This window comes from Pelodiscus sinensis, chromosome 2, assembly GCF_049634645.1.
Source record: "Pelodiscus sinensis isolate JC-2024 chromosome 2, ASM4963464v1, whole genome shotgun sequence".
NCBI classification, from domain to species: Eukaryota; Metazoa; Chordata; order Testudines; family Trionychidae; genus Pelodiscus; species Pelodiscus sinensis.
Genome location: NC_134712.1, coordinates 103,552,910 through 103,566,389, shown reverse-complemented (window position 1 = coordinate 103,566,389; position 13,480 = coordinate 103,552,910). Strand labels below are relative to the sequence as shown.

General features: G+C 45.4%; 1 long non-coding RNA gene across 1 annotated transcript in view; it reads right to left on the bottom strand.

Moving 5' to 3' along the window:
- The window catches only part of LOC142827155 (uncharacterized), a 78,495-nt gene extending 65,353 nt beyond the window's left edge, over positions 1-13,142 (bottom strand). Inside the window, exon 1 of the long non-coding RNA XR_012901614.1 lies at positions 13,013-13,142. This is a non-coding gene — a long non-coding RNA (uncharacterized LOC142827155). The remainder of the gene's footprint in view (positions 1-13,012) is intronic.
- Between the last annotated feature and the right edge of the window lie 338 nt (positions 13,143-13,480).

The following is a 13,480-nucleotide window of genomic DNA, read 5'->3' as shown; positions in this document are numbered from 1 at the left end:
AGCCTGCTGGCCTGGGGGTTGACGAGCTGAGTGCTCTGTCCAGGACCTGGGTTCTCTGCACAGTGCTGTGAGTGAGATGTTCCCTGCTGGGAGGGAATATGGAAGAGCAGCAGGACTGGGGAGGAAGTTCACATAAAAGGGCCATTTACATGAAAGGCCTATGGGTGGGAGGCAGAAGTAAGTGACACATAACTGGCTGCTGCCTGGTGCCTGCCCACATTCACTAGCCACCTCAAAGCACAACCAGCGCCATCCAGAAATGGGGCAGGGAGCGAGGACCTACTGGCTGAGAGCCAGCAGACAGTGTGGGCTGCGCTGACAGACCAGCACGGAAACAGCAATTTCCGCCCACTGCAGCTTTGCCCCACCACAGCCTTGCATGCTCACCCTCATCATCGGCTACTGGACCCTCCCAATCACTGCTGACAGGCAGGCAGCTGGCAAGCAGGGATCTGGCCAGTAGTAGGACCCATCAGTACTGGATGCAAGGGAAAAAATTGGGACACCAGCAGGAAGGCTTAAATATGGCACTATTGTTATGGCACTAGTCTGATCACCCTAATACATGATCTGGATGATCTTGAAAACTGGAGTAATAGAAATGGGATGAAATTTAATAGTGGAAAGCACAAGATGATGCAATTAGGGACTAACAACAACCATTTTTGGTATAAGATGGGGAATTACCAGTTGGAAGTGGCAGAAGAAGAGAAAGACCTGGGTTTGTTGGTTGATCACAGGATGACTATGAACCACCAAAGTGATGCATCTATAAAAAAAGCTATTGTGTTTCTGGGATGCATCTGGTGAGGTGGAGACAGAGAAGTGTTATGTATCATTATACAAGGTATGGGTGAGACCTCATTTGAAATACTGCGTGCAATTCTGGTTGCCCATGTATAAAAAAGATGGATTCAAATGAACAGGTGCAGCAAAGGGCTATTAAGATTATCAGAGGAATGGAAAACCTGCATAGGAGAGGCAACTCAAAGAGCTTGGCTCATTTATCCTAACCAAAAGAAGGCTGAGAGGAGATATATTTGCTCTCTGTAAAAACATCATAGGGATAAATACCAGGGAGGGAGAGGAATTATTTAAGTTCACACCAATGCGGACATGAAAATAAACAGATAAACTGGAAATGAGACTAAATAGATATAAACTGTACACCCACAAGTTTAGGCTTAGAATTAGACAAAGACTTGTAACCATCAGAGGAGTGAACTTCTGGAACAACTTTCAAAGGGGGAGACAGTCAGGTTGGGGGGACAACAAAAAACTAACTACTTTCATGACTGAACTAGATATGTTTATGGACAAGATGGTATGATGGGAGTGTCTACAATGGTACATAACCAACCTGCAATTACTCGTAGCAAATTGCCCCAATGGCCAATGATGGGACACTAGATGGAAGGCCTCTGAGGCTATGTTTACATAGCAGCATTATTTCAGAATAACGTACGTTATTCTAAAATAACCAGTGGTGGAAAAAGTACCTAAAAAAGTTACTTGAGTAAAAGTACTGCTACTCTGAAAAAATGTAATTAAGTAAAAGTCAAAGTATCCTTCTGGAAAACTAATTCAGTAAAAGTACAAAAGTATCGAATTTTAATTGAACTCAAGAATCCAGAAGTAAAAAGTAGCCATCCTATGGAAATCTATGATTAACCACCCGAATTGTTCTCTTTCTCCCTCTCTCTCTCTCACACACACAATATGCATTTATACATTTATTTATATATGTGTGTGAAACTACAACAGCCGTTGATGAAGAAGATGCTCCTTCTGCAAAACTGTGTATCAGGGTGGGGAACCTTTTTTGGATTGGAGCCACTGACCTATAGAAAAATCAGTTGGGGGCCACACGAGTGAGAGGCAACCCCCCCCCCAAAACCCCTCACTGATGTGGCCCCGAAATCTGGCCAATGGGAACAGCAGGGAAACCTTCCCATAAGCGGTTTCTAGCACTGCATTCTCCCAGCCGGGGGAAGAATGAGCGTCAGTGCGCGGCGCCATGCTTTTTCTCTCTCCCCTGCCACCGGATCTGGTCTTCAAGGCTCAGGGTTCCCCACTCCTCCATACAGGGCTAGCCTTAGGGAAAATGGTGTCCTGGGTGAACTTGCATGTTGGTACTCCTACTTGCATTTTGGTACTCCTACTGCCCTACCCTGGGCATGGTGCCCCCCCATTTCCCTTGGAAGCTGCTCTATCCCTTGCTCAGCTGAGTACAGGGCTATTGTCTCTCCCCCTTGCAAAGGGAGTTGTCATAGTCCTCCTTGGTCAAGCCCTTCCATTAAGAGCTGCTTGTGGAATGGATTATTTTAGCTTAAATCAGGGGTGGGGAACCTAAGACCTAGGGGCTAGATGTGGACCCCAGCTTGACTGGATCTGGCCCCCAAGGCTCAGGGCTTGCCCCCAGCATTAGGGAGCCCACGCTGGTGCTCCAACCTCCCACCATGCCTCCATGGGGCTGGAGCACACAAGATGTACTAGCCTGGGTCCCCCAAGGCTCTAGTGTGGAAGGGGAGTGTCTTTCTTCTTCTCAGTTGGGGGCCTGGGAGCCACATCAGTTTGGGTTTTTTTGCTTCTCACTTGTATGCAGACCCCAACTGATTTTTCTGTGAGACAGTGGCCTCCAACCCAAAAAAGATACCCCACCCCAGATTAAATATTTTCCACAAGATATGACACAAAAAGGCAGGCTGCTGTTTTTGAATCACATCAGATTGTGAAATGAAACTGGAGAAAAAAATCTGAGTGGGTCACTCACCCTTCACTGGTTCTTCCTCCACAGTTTGAGCAGCTATGAAGAAGCATTGGCAGCTCCCATGCTGCCTCAACACTTGTCCCTTATGCATGGTGTTTGGCCTGCAGCTCATGAGAGCTCCATGCTGTTCTGCAGGCCTCTGGCCACTCCTGACTCACCAAGGGAGCCATTTCAGATTGTGGTGGGACTGGAGGAGCCAATTTTAACTGTGATTCCAGAGGATACTCAGGCACCTGAAATCTCTAGGATTTTTTTTTTTGGGGGGGGGGGAGTTGTGTGGGGGTTTTTCAAATAACTTAGACGTTAGCTGATTTCACAGTACACAGAAATCCTGAAATATTTCTATCAGTAATAATTAAATTATTTATAGATAGGGAAAGCAAGAAAAATGCTGCTTGAGAACTTTTGTTATAATTAAAATTCAATTATTTAAACTTCTAAACTGGAATTGTTACAAATGGACGCGTGAATGAATACTTAAATCAACAAATCATGTCTGGTATTAGGATATTTGTTTTGTAGATCTTATCATGTGATATAGTGGTTTTTGCTGTTTTGTTGTAGTCATGTTGTTACCTGGATGAGAGCCACAAGGTGAGTGAAGTAATATCTTTAATTGGACCAAATGTAGTTGGCAACAGACACCGCCTTTGGAACTCCTCAGAGCTCTTCTTCAGGTCTGTGAAGCTCAAAAGGGCTAATGTTTCACCAACCAAAGTTGTTCCAAATTTTTTTTAAAAGAGGATATTAACTCACCCACCTTGTCTCTCTGTGTTTTAACAGCTTTAAAACTTGAACTCTTTGCATCTCAACTTCTACTGTCATTAAAAAATTATCAGACCTCCCTCCATAATTTCCCAATAACTGAAAATTCTAAAAAGACAAAAAGCTTAAAACATATTACACACAGTTATATTTTTTTAAAAAGTGCATTTCACCAAGCCTTTTTTAAGCCAGAGCAGCAGGGGTGAAGCATTGCAGAGAGGATGGGGCAGAGTCTATATTCCCAATGAGTTCCTCTGAGTTTCAGTGCCTCATTGAGACTGCAAGTCACAACAATCGCACCTTATCTTCAGATTCTCACACTAAGAACCCAAGTGACTCCCAGAGCATGAAGAAGGCTTGAAGGTTAAGATGGGAACAAAGAACATTTCCTTATTATTAATCTTGATGCAAGAACAACACTGTACGCAACAACAGTGTTAGCAAAGCTCCCTTCCCTGAGAAATTTCAGCATACTGATAAGTACATTTTGTAGTGGGGGGAAAAACACAACAAAACCTGAGGGTTTGTATAGGCCATCACAAGTTGAATGAAAGGTAAATGTGTTTCAGCCACCCTGCCAGATATCACCCACTGTGCCACAGGTTTTTAGTCTATTGCAGGAGGGAGTTGGTGAGGTTTTGTGATCTGCCTGCCATGTGCAAAAGGTCAGACCAAATGATCATAATGGTTCCTTCTGGTCTTAAAGTATAAGGGCTGGTGCACTTTTCTGGCCAGTGCAGAACTGGCATAAAGGCTTTACATGATTCCAACCTCTGGTTATAAAGGGTGCTTTGGAGATGAGCCAAGTGCTGGCACATTTAATTTATCAGACAAAGATACAGTCAGAACACCTTGTTGGAAATTAAGCCAGACAAATTCACATTAGAAATAAAATACACATTTTTAACAGTGACGATGATGAATCATTGGAAAAAACTTCCAATGGAAATAGTTGGTCCTACATCTCTTGCTGACTTCTGATCAAGCCAGATGTGCTTTTGGAAGATATGTTTTTGGAGAAGCATAAGCTATTGGGCCCAATACAGGAATCAGTGGAGAAAATTCTATGACCTGCATTATACTGGAAGTCAGACTAGGTAATCTAATGGTCCTTTCTGGCATTACAATTTATGAACTTCTGGCTAAAGTGCACTGCATTACAGCTATTCTCGTCTTCTCAAGTCCCAGAAAGCCTTGGGAAGCAGAATATAGGCTAGAGTAGTCCCAAAGCTAAAAGTCTTTAAAAAACCTTCCTTTTTTACAGTAGGTAAGGAAGGTTTCTAAAACTACATTAAATTAAAGGAAACAAATGTTAGGTGTGTTCAGCCACCCGTCCCCATTTCCTAGGAGCTAAGAGATGACAGATCTTCATCATCTGAAAAATGTTCATTGTTGGCACTGCAGGTACGTCTCCACAGCAGTGTTATTTCAGAATAATGTCAGTTATTCCGAACAACGCAGTGTGCATCTACACAGCAAGCCCATTATTTCAAGATAAATTTGAAATAATGGGCTTCTTACTCAGATTTCTGTAAACCTCATTGTATGGGGAGTAAGAGAAGTTAGAGAAAGAGTGCTCTATTTAGAAATAAGTGCAGTGTAGACATGCCCAAATTAAAAATAAGCTATTTTGACTTAAGCTATGCAATTTGCATAGCTCAACTTGCATAGCTTATTTTGAGCTTAGCTCTGTGGTGCAGACATTCCCTGCGTGAGCAACTTCTTCTGTATTGCAACTTCCAGACAAAAACATCTATAACTGTCATTGGAAGATGGTTTTATTTGCAAGTGGAGCATAAAGTTCTAGTCAGATCCTTCTTTCAGGAACTATGAAATTAAGGTGCAAACACAGGGGAAAGGAGAAAGAAAGGACCCTTTAGATTAGATGTGGGATGAGAGTTAATCAAGTGAGAATATGAAGTGGAAAAGGAAGGCATGGAGATCTGTGACAGCAAAGAGGAGTGTGATTCTGGTATGGGTTTTCAAAAAGGTTTTATGTTTCAGTGAATCAAGGCAGCAGCAGGAGACCTTAAGTTCTGCTAATATATATTCATAGACTTATAACGTGGATGACCAGAAGGGACCATTAGACTGTCTAGTTGGACCTCCTGTATATCATAGGCTATTACCGAGACCAATAATTTGCATTTGATTAAAACTTATCTTCCAGAAAGTACTGATTTGAAACCATCAAGAGATGGTTTTTCTGGCAATTTGTTCCAGGAGCTAATCACCCTCAGTGTTCCAAATGTGTGCCTAATTTGTAATTTGAATTTGTTTGGCTTCAGCCTCCAGTCATTGGTTCTTGTTATGGGTTTGCCCCGAAGTTTAAAGAGCACTTGAGTATTTCTCCCTGTGAAGATACTATACACTGTAGTCAAATCACATCTTCGTCTTTTAGATAAGATAAACTGATTGAGCTCTATGTCTCTTGCTGTAAGGCAATTTCTCCAGTCTTGGAATTATTTTGATGGGCTCTTTTCTGCACATTTTCCAATTTTTCTGTATCCATTATTGGTCTCATCAATGCCATTTCAGAAATAAAATCACAGCCCTACTCCGGCTCATTACTCCTCTGTTAATTTAAGAATTGCATCAGTCCTTTTTGCCACTGTAGCCTACAGGGAACTTATGTGCCGTTGCTTTTCCACTACGAGCCCTAAATCATTTTCAGACTTAATGTCAGCTATGTTCCCCCATTCCATTGGTATGGCCTGCATTCTTTGCACCTAGATCAGAGGTAGACAATAATTTTTCACGTGGGGTGCCACTGCAAGAATTTGATAAGTGGTCAAGGGCCACACTCTTCTATGGTATTAATAGAGGAGGTTTGGAGTCTGGGATAGAAGTTGAGTGCATAAGAGAGCTTGGGATAAGGGACTGACATGGAGGAGCGGAGTGGGGTCTGGGAGGGAGTTTGGGTGAAGGAGGCAGTTGTGACCTTGGGCAGGAGACTGGGGTGCAGGAGGGAGTGAAAACATTTGGGTTATGACCTTAGGCAGGAGGGGGTTATGATCTGGGCAGGGCTGGCCCGAGCCATTCGTGCGCCCCAGACTCCGGGAGCACAGTGCCACCCCCAGGAGTGTGGCGCATGCGTGGCCCTGCCCCTGCCAGGTCCGGCAGCCCCACACGGTACCCCCTAGAAAGAGGCACCCCGGGCGGTAGCCCGGTCAGCCTGTAGCTTGGGCCAGTTCTGGATCTGGGGTAGGGAACTGGGGAACAGGAGGGCATTCAAGGGTTTGGGTTGTGACGTAGTGGAGGAAGGGGTTGTGACTTGGGCAGGGTATTGGGGTGCAGGGTCTGAGAGGGGCTATGGGTGGAGGAGGAGGGATAGAGGATTTGAATTATATGGGGTATGGGTGCGGGGGGAGGGCAAAGGGTTAGGGTTAAGTGGGGTAAGGAAGCAAGAATGGGGGGAAGAGTGTGCGGGGGGAGGTAGGGTCGGGGTGCCAGCAGCAGGCTCTGGCCAGGACACTTACCTGGGTGACTCTTGGCCAGCAGTCTAGCAAATTTCTCAGGCAGATGCCCTGCCCTGCCCCACCAGCTATGTGTCTCTGTGTATAACTAGTAGACTGAGGGGAGGAGCAGAGGGTGCTTCAAACAGGCAACTCCCATTGGCCAAAAACAGGCCAATGGGACTGTGCAGAGGGTGCAGGCAGCATATGAAGCCTTTCCCCACCTCCCAAGCTTGCAGCTGTTCTGTGTGGTGTGCAGGGGGCGGGGCAGACAGGGAGCCTGTTTGAGTCTCCCTGCTGCGTCCACGGGCTGGATGCAACAGTTTGGTGGGCAAGATTTTGCCCAGCCCTGTCCTAGATGTGTAACTTTGCATTTCTGTAGTAAAACATATTATAATGGGCCGTGGGTACCAACTAACCTTGATCATTCTATGTGACTACCATGTTCACATAAATATTTACCACTCAACCAGTCTTTCTGTCATTTGTGTAAATTTTATTAGCTGTGATTTTATATTTACAATCAGATCACTGCTAAAAATGTTGCATAATGTCAGATCTGGTATCAATCTCTGTGGAAGTCCATCAGAAACCTCCCATTCAATATGTCCCCATTGACAATTACTATTTGACATCTGTCAGTTAGCTAGTTCTTAATCCATGTAACACGTATTCCATTGAGAATGCACAGTGCTTATTTTTTTAAAAAATAGAATGTTTAGTGCTTCTAAGTCAAATGCTTTAAAACAATCTAAGTACATTACATCTATTATGATATCTTTAGCAACATATAATCTCAGCAAAGAACAAAACTATGTTTGTTAGACAATACCTATTACCTCTATAAACCATGTTGACTGGTGTTGATTATATTCAGCATTATTGTAATCATCAAGGCATATGCCAGAGGGACAGATTCCTGGCAGATCAAATATCAATCAGACTAATTTCTAGTTTTGTCATTAATACAGACTGGCTGCCTGTTCAATCTGTGTCTAAAATTGGTGAATTTACTGTGCCAGTAAACCTTGACAACCATGTTATCACTGATTATATAGTAGCATTTCTTGGTAACAACGGTTTCCAATTGATTATATTCCTGTCCCTTTCTTTATTAATTGAATCCCATCTAGTGTTTTTCATTATTTCATCTAAGGTGTTAGTAAAACTGGCCTATTATTACCTGGATTATCCTACTTTCCCTTTTTGAATATTGGCACACCATCACATCTAGTCTAGTCTTCTAGAATTTCATTGGCACTCGGAGAAGTGAAAAAACAGATCGACAGAGCCAGAAGAGTACCAAGACATGAACCACTTCAAGACAGGCCTAAAAGAGAAAACAACAGAATCCCACTTGTCATCACCTACAGCCCACAATTTAACCCCCTCCAATGCATTATCAACAATCTACAATCTATTCTGGAAAATGACCCCTTACTCTCAGAGGCCTTGGGTGAAAGGCCAATCCTCACCTACAGACAACCCCCTAATCCAAACAAATTCTTTCCTGTAACCATGCAACACACCTCCATCATTATCACCCCAGAACCCACCCCTACAATCAGTCCTGGTGCCAACTCTACCCACACATCTACACTAGCGATTTCATAACTGGACCCAACCACATCAGCCACCAAATCAGAGGCTCATTTAACTACACATCCACTACTGTGATCTAGGCCATCAAATGCCAGCAATGCCCCACTGCCATGTATATTGGCCAAACTGGATAGTCTCTATAGGAAAGAATTAATGGACACAAATCAGATATCCGAAAAGGCAATACACAGAAACCTGTTGGAGAACACAGTAATGTGCCTGAACACTCATTAATGGAACTCCAAGTCACCCTGTTGTTTCAGGCCAATTCCACAAGTCAAATACACATGTAAGGATTGGAACTTAACTTCATTTACAAGTTTAATTCTTATGCAAATGGAATGAATAGGGCAATTGACTAGCTCACAGGCTATCTTCCACATCCTAAGGATTTAACCAACCAACTAAACCCTGGAGGTGCTAATTGTCCTTATCAGCCTCTTGTAAGTACTTGAACCATCTACTCACTGTCTCTCTCCCACCTCCCCCGCCCCTTTTCTCTCTTTTTTTCCATCCCCCGCCTTCCCTAATTTATTCTTGGATTTGGACTTCTAATACTGCAGTCATCTGAAGAAGTGGGTTTTGCCCACAAAAGCTCATGATACTATATACATGTTTTGTTAGTCTTTAAGATGCTACTAGACTATTTGTTGTTTTTTAAGTTTTTCCTGTTACAGAATAACTCGGCTGCCCCTCTGAAAGTTTTGTTGTTCACAGGTACTTAACAACCCCTCTCCCCCATGACAAAAGCTTTACCAGGACAATTACTAGAGTAAACAGTGCTTTGTCTGCAGACAAAGCAAATGCCACTCCTAGGGGGCGGAAGATTTTTGTACACAAAAGTGTGGCAAACAGGATATGTCTACATTCAGGGATAAGGTCAAATTAAGATACGCAACTTCAGCTATGTTAATTGCATAGCTGAAGTTGAAGTACCTTAACTTGACTTTTGGGGCTGTCCACACTGCAGGAAGTCCTCCTGGAAGTGGTGCTACTGGCATTGACGGGAGTGCTCCTCTGAGTTTGAATTATCGTGTCTTCACTAGACCAGCTAATTCAAACCCTGGAAGATTGACAGTGGAAGTTTCAATCTTCTCTGTAATGTAGATATACCCACAGTGTTTATGTTGCCTGATTTTTAGCCTAAGGGTTGTGCCCATGAAGTGGGTTCATATGTGTATATCCAATGGCAACCACCAACTTCCAATCCAATGATTAATTCATCTTTATCCATCATGATGATATCCAAAATAGTTACTCTGTGTTAAGTTCAATATTTTTGTGTTAGAAAATTATCTGTCATTTTTAGAAATTCTGACTAACCACTGTCTGAATGAGACAGGCAGCATATGTTTTTAAAATTGTAGTCCACCCATGACAGGAGTTGTTTTGTTAGGGATTTGTAGGATATGGAAATTATCTACAGCGTGGCTACTGTACCATTTATGGACACTGCAAGATTCTTTGGGGCCACAATATATCTGGCTACAGGTAGGGAACAGTTGGTGGGCTTGTTGCTACTTTAATTTAAGTTGCAGTCAGCATAGGGACCAGGTGTGGAGCTGGGATTCCAGCATCTGTAGCTGCTAATTCTGATTATATCATGTAGATAGAGTATAGGTCCCACTGCACATGTTTTCTGCAGTCAGAATTTCTTTCTACTGCCTCTGCTTTTCCAACACCAGCAGAAAGAGGAGTTTCTGAGTTGGGAAGGTGTTTAAGTAGAAAGTAAAGTGGAAGCAAGGCAAAGTTTCTGGATCTTATAGTGTCACATAGAGTGGTTGCCTAATGTGGCAAAAATATGAACAAATAAATTTAAATAACCTCTTTTGACTCCATGTCTCTTAAAAACACATTTCTTCCTTTGCCTTCCTATGATATTTAGCAGTATTACTCCCACATCTGTAGTGGAAGGGAGGAGAGGCACATGTGATACTGCTAATTCAGAGCCCAGGTAATGGGAGCAAGTCAAGGTGAGTGCCTCTTTGGGCATACACTGAAAATAACTGGGGCTGCAGGTGTTCTGCACTTCTAAAAATCATCCTCAAAGGGTTTTGGACCAGTTACCCACAACTAAAAAATTTGAAATCAGTACTTATTTTTGAAAGTGTGGCTGTTGGCCTTTTCCCAGAACAGAATGATATGAAATATATGCTGGCAGGATAAAGACCTTAAAATAGGTCTATTATTTCTGCTTATCCTCACCACATAATTATAGACAATGTATTCTACTGGATTAGGGAACAGGCATGAGAGAGAACTTAATGAGGGTGCTCAAGGCAACAGTGTACATAAGGAGAAGACTGCGTCTAGACTGGCATGGTTTTGCGCAAATACTTTTAACGGAAAAGTTTTTCCGTTACAAGTATTTCTGCAAGAGAGCATCTATACTGGCATGTGCCTTTGTGCAAAAGATTTGCTTTTGCGCAAAAGCATCAGTGCCAGTGTAGACGCTCTCTTGTGTAAGAAAGCTCCGATGGCCATTTTAGCCATCAGGCTTTCTTGGGCAAAAAATTAACTTGGCTGTCTACACTGGCCCTCTTGTGCAAGAATATTTGCGCAAGAGGGCTTATCCCTGAGCAGGAGTGTCCGAGTATTTGCCCAAGAACCACTGATTTTGTACAGTACAAAGTCAGTGTTCTTGTGCAAATACTCGCGGCCAGCCTAGACGCACCTGAAGTGTATATGTGACAGGTCGGGAGAAAGTTGGTAGGTAGCGAGAGCACAAATTAGACAAGAATAAGCTAAAAATGAAAAGTATGGAAGAGAAGAAAATAAATAAGAAGGACGGAATTAGAAAAGGTGGCATAAAAAAGGGAGGAAAAAGGGAAACCAAAAATGATGTATGTGGCAGGGGAAGGAAAGATGGAAAGGAAAGAAAGAGCAGAATTAACACACCACAGACATAGTGGATACTTAATATAAAACTGCTTTAGTACCTGAATGTTAGACTGAATAGCAATAAAAAGTAAAATATGGGATAAAACAGACTGTGTGGAGCCACACAGTTAGCTTAGTTTATCTAGGGCAGCAAAAATTTGAGGGCAGGGGTGGTGTGAGCAGGATCAAGTTGAAACAAGAGGAGGTCTGAGCTGGGGTGAAGGAGCATTTGGGAAGAGAAGGGTTCAGAGCTATGGGGGTCTGGTTAGGAAGGATTTTTTTTCTGGGTGCGGAGAAAAATGGATCCTAGAAGAAGGGGAATGTGTTTGAGCTGATAGAGGGGAAGGAATTCTGAACCTGGTTGGCTTAGGTAGGAGTTGGTAGGTATGAGCCTGGAATGTCCAGCTCAGATGGAAAGAGGAGAGGAGGACCGTAGGAGCCAAAGGAACTTTGTTCTCAGCTAGGATGGGTTGGGCTGGCAGAGTGCGGTGGGTGCGAATTGCTGGGTGGGACAGACAGCCCAGGGGTAAATTGGTGGTCAGGACAATGAGACTCCACGGCGTGTTGGAAATAAATAGTAGCCCCTCAAGGTTTGCCTAGGGATAAATACTATTTTCACGGTCCACCCACATCGCTCCCCTAGACTCCCCCCTCTCAGTTTCAATTAACTTTCAAAGCGGGTCTTGGGGCAGGGTCGGAGGCAGCAGGGGGAAGCCTCCTACCTGCAGCCCCATCAGTGACTTTGGACCCCGGCACTGTCATTAACCATCAGCGGCGAGGTCTGTTGGAGGGTGGGTGGGGGAGGTCCAAGAGGAGCCCCGCGGGGGGCTGAAGAAGCGGGCGGAGGCGAGCCAGGCAGGGGCGCGAGGGCGGGATCCCGGAGCTCAGCAACAAGGCGCGGCCAGCGCCTCTCCTCGCTCCCACGTGCACACAAAGGGACCCGCCGCCGCCTCTTCCCATCGGACTAATAACTCCTCTCCCCCTCCCCCCGTCCCCCTCCTCCTCCCAAACCAGACCGCGCGCACACGCCCCCCCCGCCCCCTCCTACTCACTCAGCTGCACCTCGCCGGGGCGCCTCCCCCCTCCCACCCCCCTCCCGCCAGTCCCGGTCCCAGTCCCGAGCGAGGCTCCCTGTCGGGGGGAGAGCGGTGCAGTGGTTGCAGCTCTGGGCGGATTTGGCTTCGCACCCCCCCCCCCCCTCAGGCCGCCTTGGGCTGGAAAGTTGCGAAGCGGGGTGGGCGGCAGGGGAAAGTTGAGCACAAAGCGAGGAGGCGAGGGGCGCGCCTTTGTTCTGCTGGGGGGGGGGGGGGGGGGCTGAGCCAGAGCCAGCCAGGTCACAAGCGCTCGCCAGCCAGCGATGAGCCTCTCCCTTCACACCCCTCCCTCCGCCCCCAAGCCGCCGGGCGCTCGCAGGAGGAGGCGAGCGGGAGGTGTCTCGCACCAAGGTGAGTTGCGATTGACTCGGCGTTTCTTTTGTCTGCTTGCGAAACTCCATCCCGCTGCCCTCCCCCCGCTTCCTTGCCAAGCCAGTGAAACTTACCCAGAAAGTTAGTGCACAGCGGTGCTGCCCATGGCGACTGTCGGCTCCATCGCAGATGATAGAGAGCGGGTCCTGGAGCCAGAACTGGCCTTTCGCTGCCTGGGGGTGGCAGGGGCTGTCTGGTTTCCCTGGGCATCAAGGAGCAAGTGAAAGGGGTTCAGAGTGCGGTGTGATTATTTGCGCAGACAATACAGGGATGTGCCCCGGGCAGGGCTTCTGGAAATCCCCCGTCCTTCTGGCTGCAGCTTAGATTTGGGGCTCTTGTCTGTTGCTACCTTTCCCTCTTCGGGTTTGGAAGAGGGGCTGGGTAGTTGGGCTGGAGGTGGGGGGACAGGTGAAGGGCCAGAGTGGTTTTGGCACTTTTTTGCTTTGCCAGTGGATGCTGCTGCTGCTGCTGCTGCTGCTGCTGCTGGCCCCATCGCTGTAGCTTGCGCAACAGGTAGAGATGCCAGCGACTGGGAATCTCTT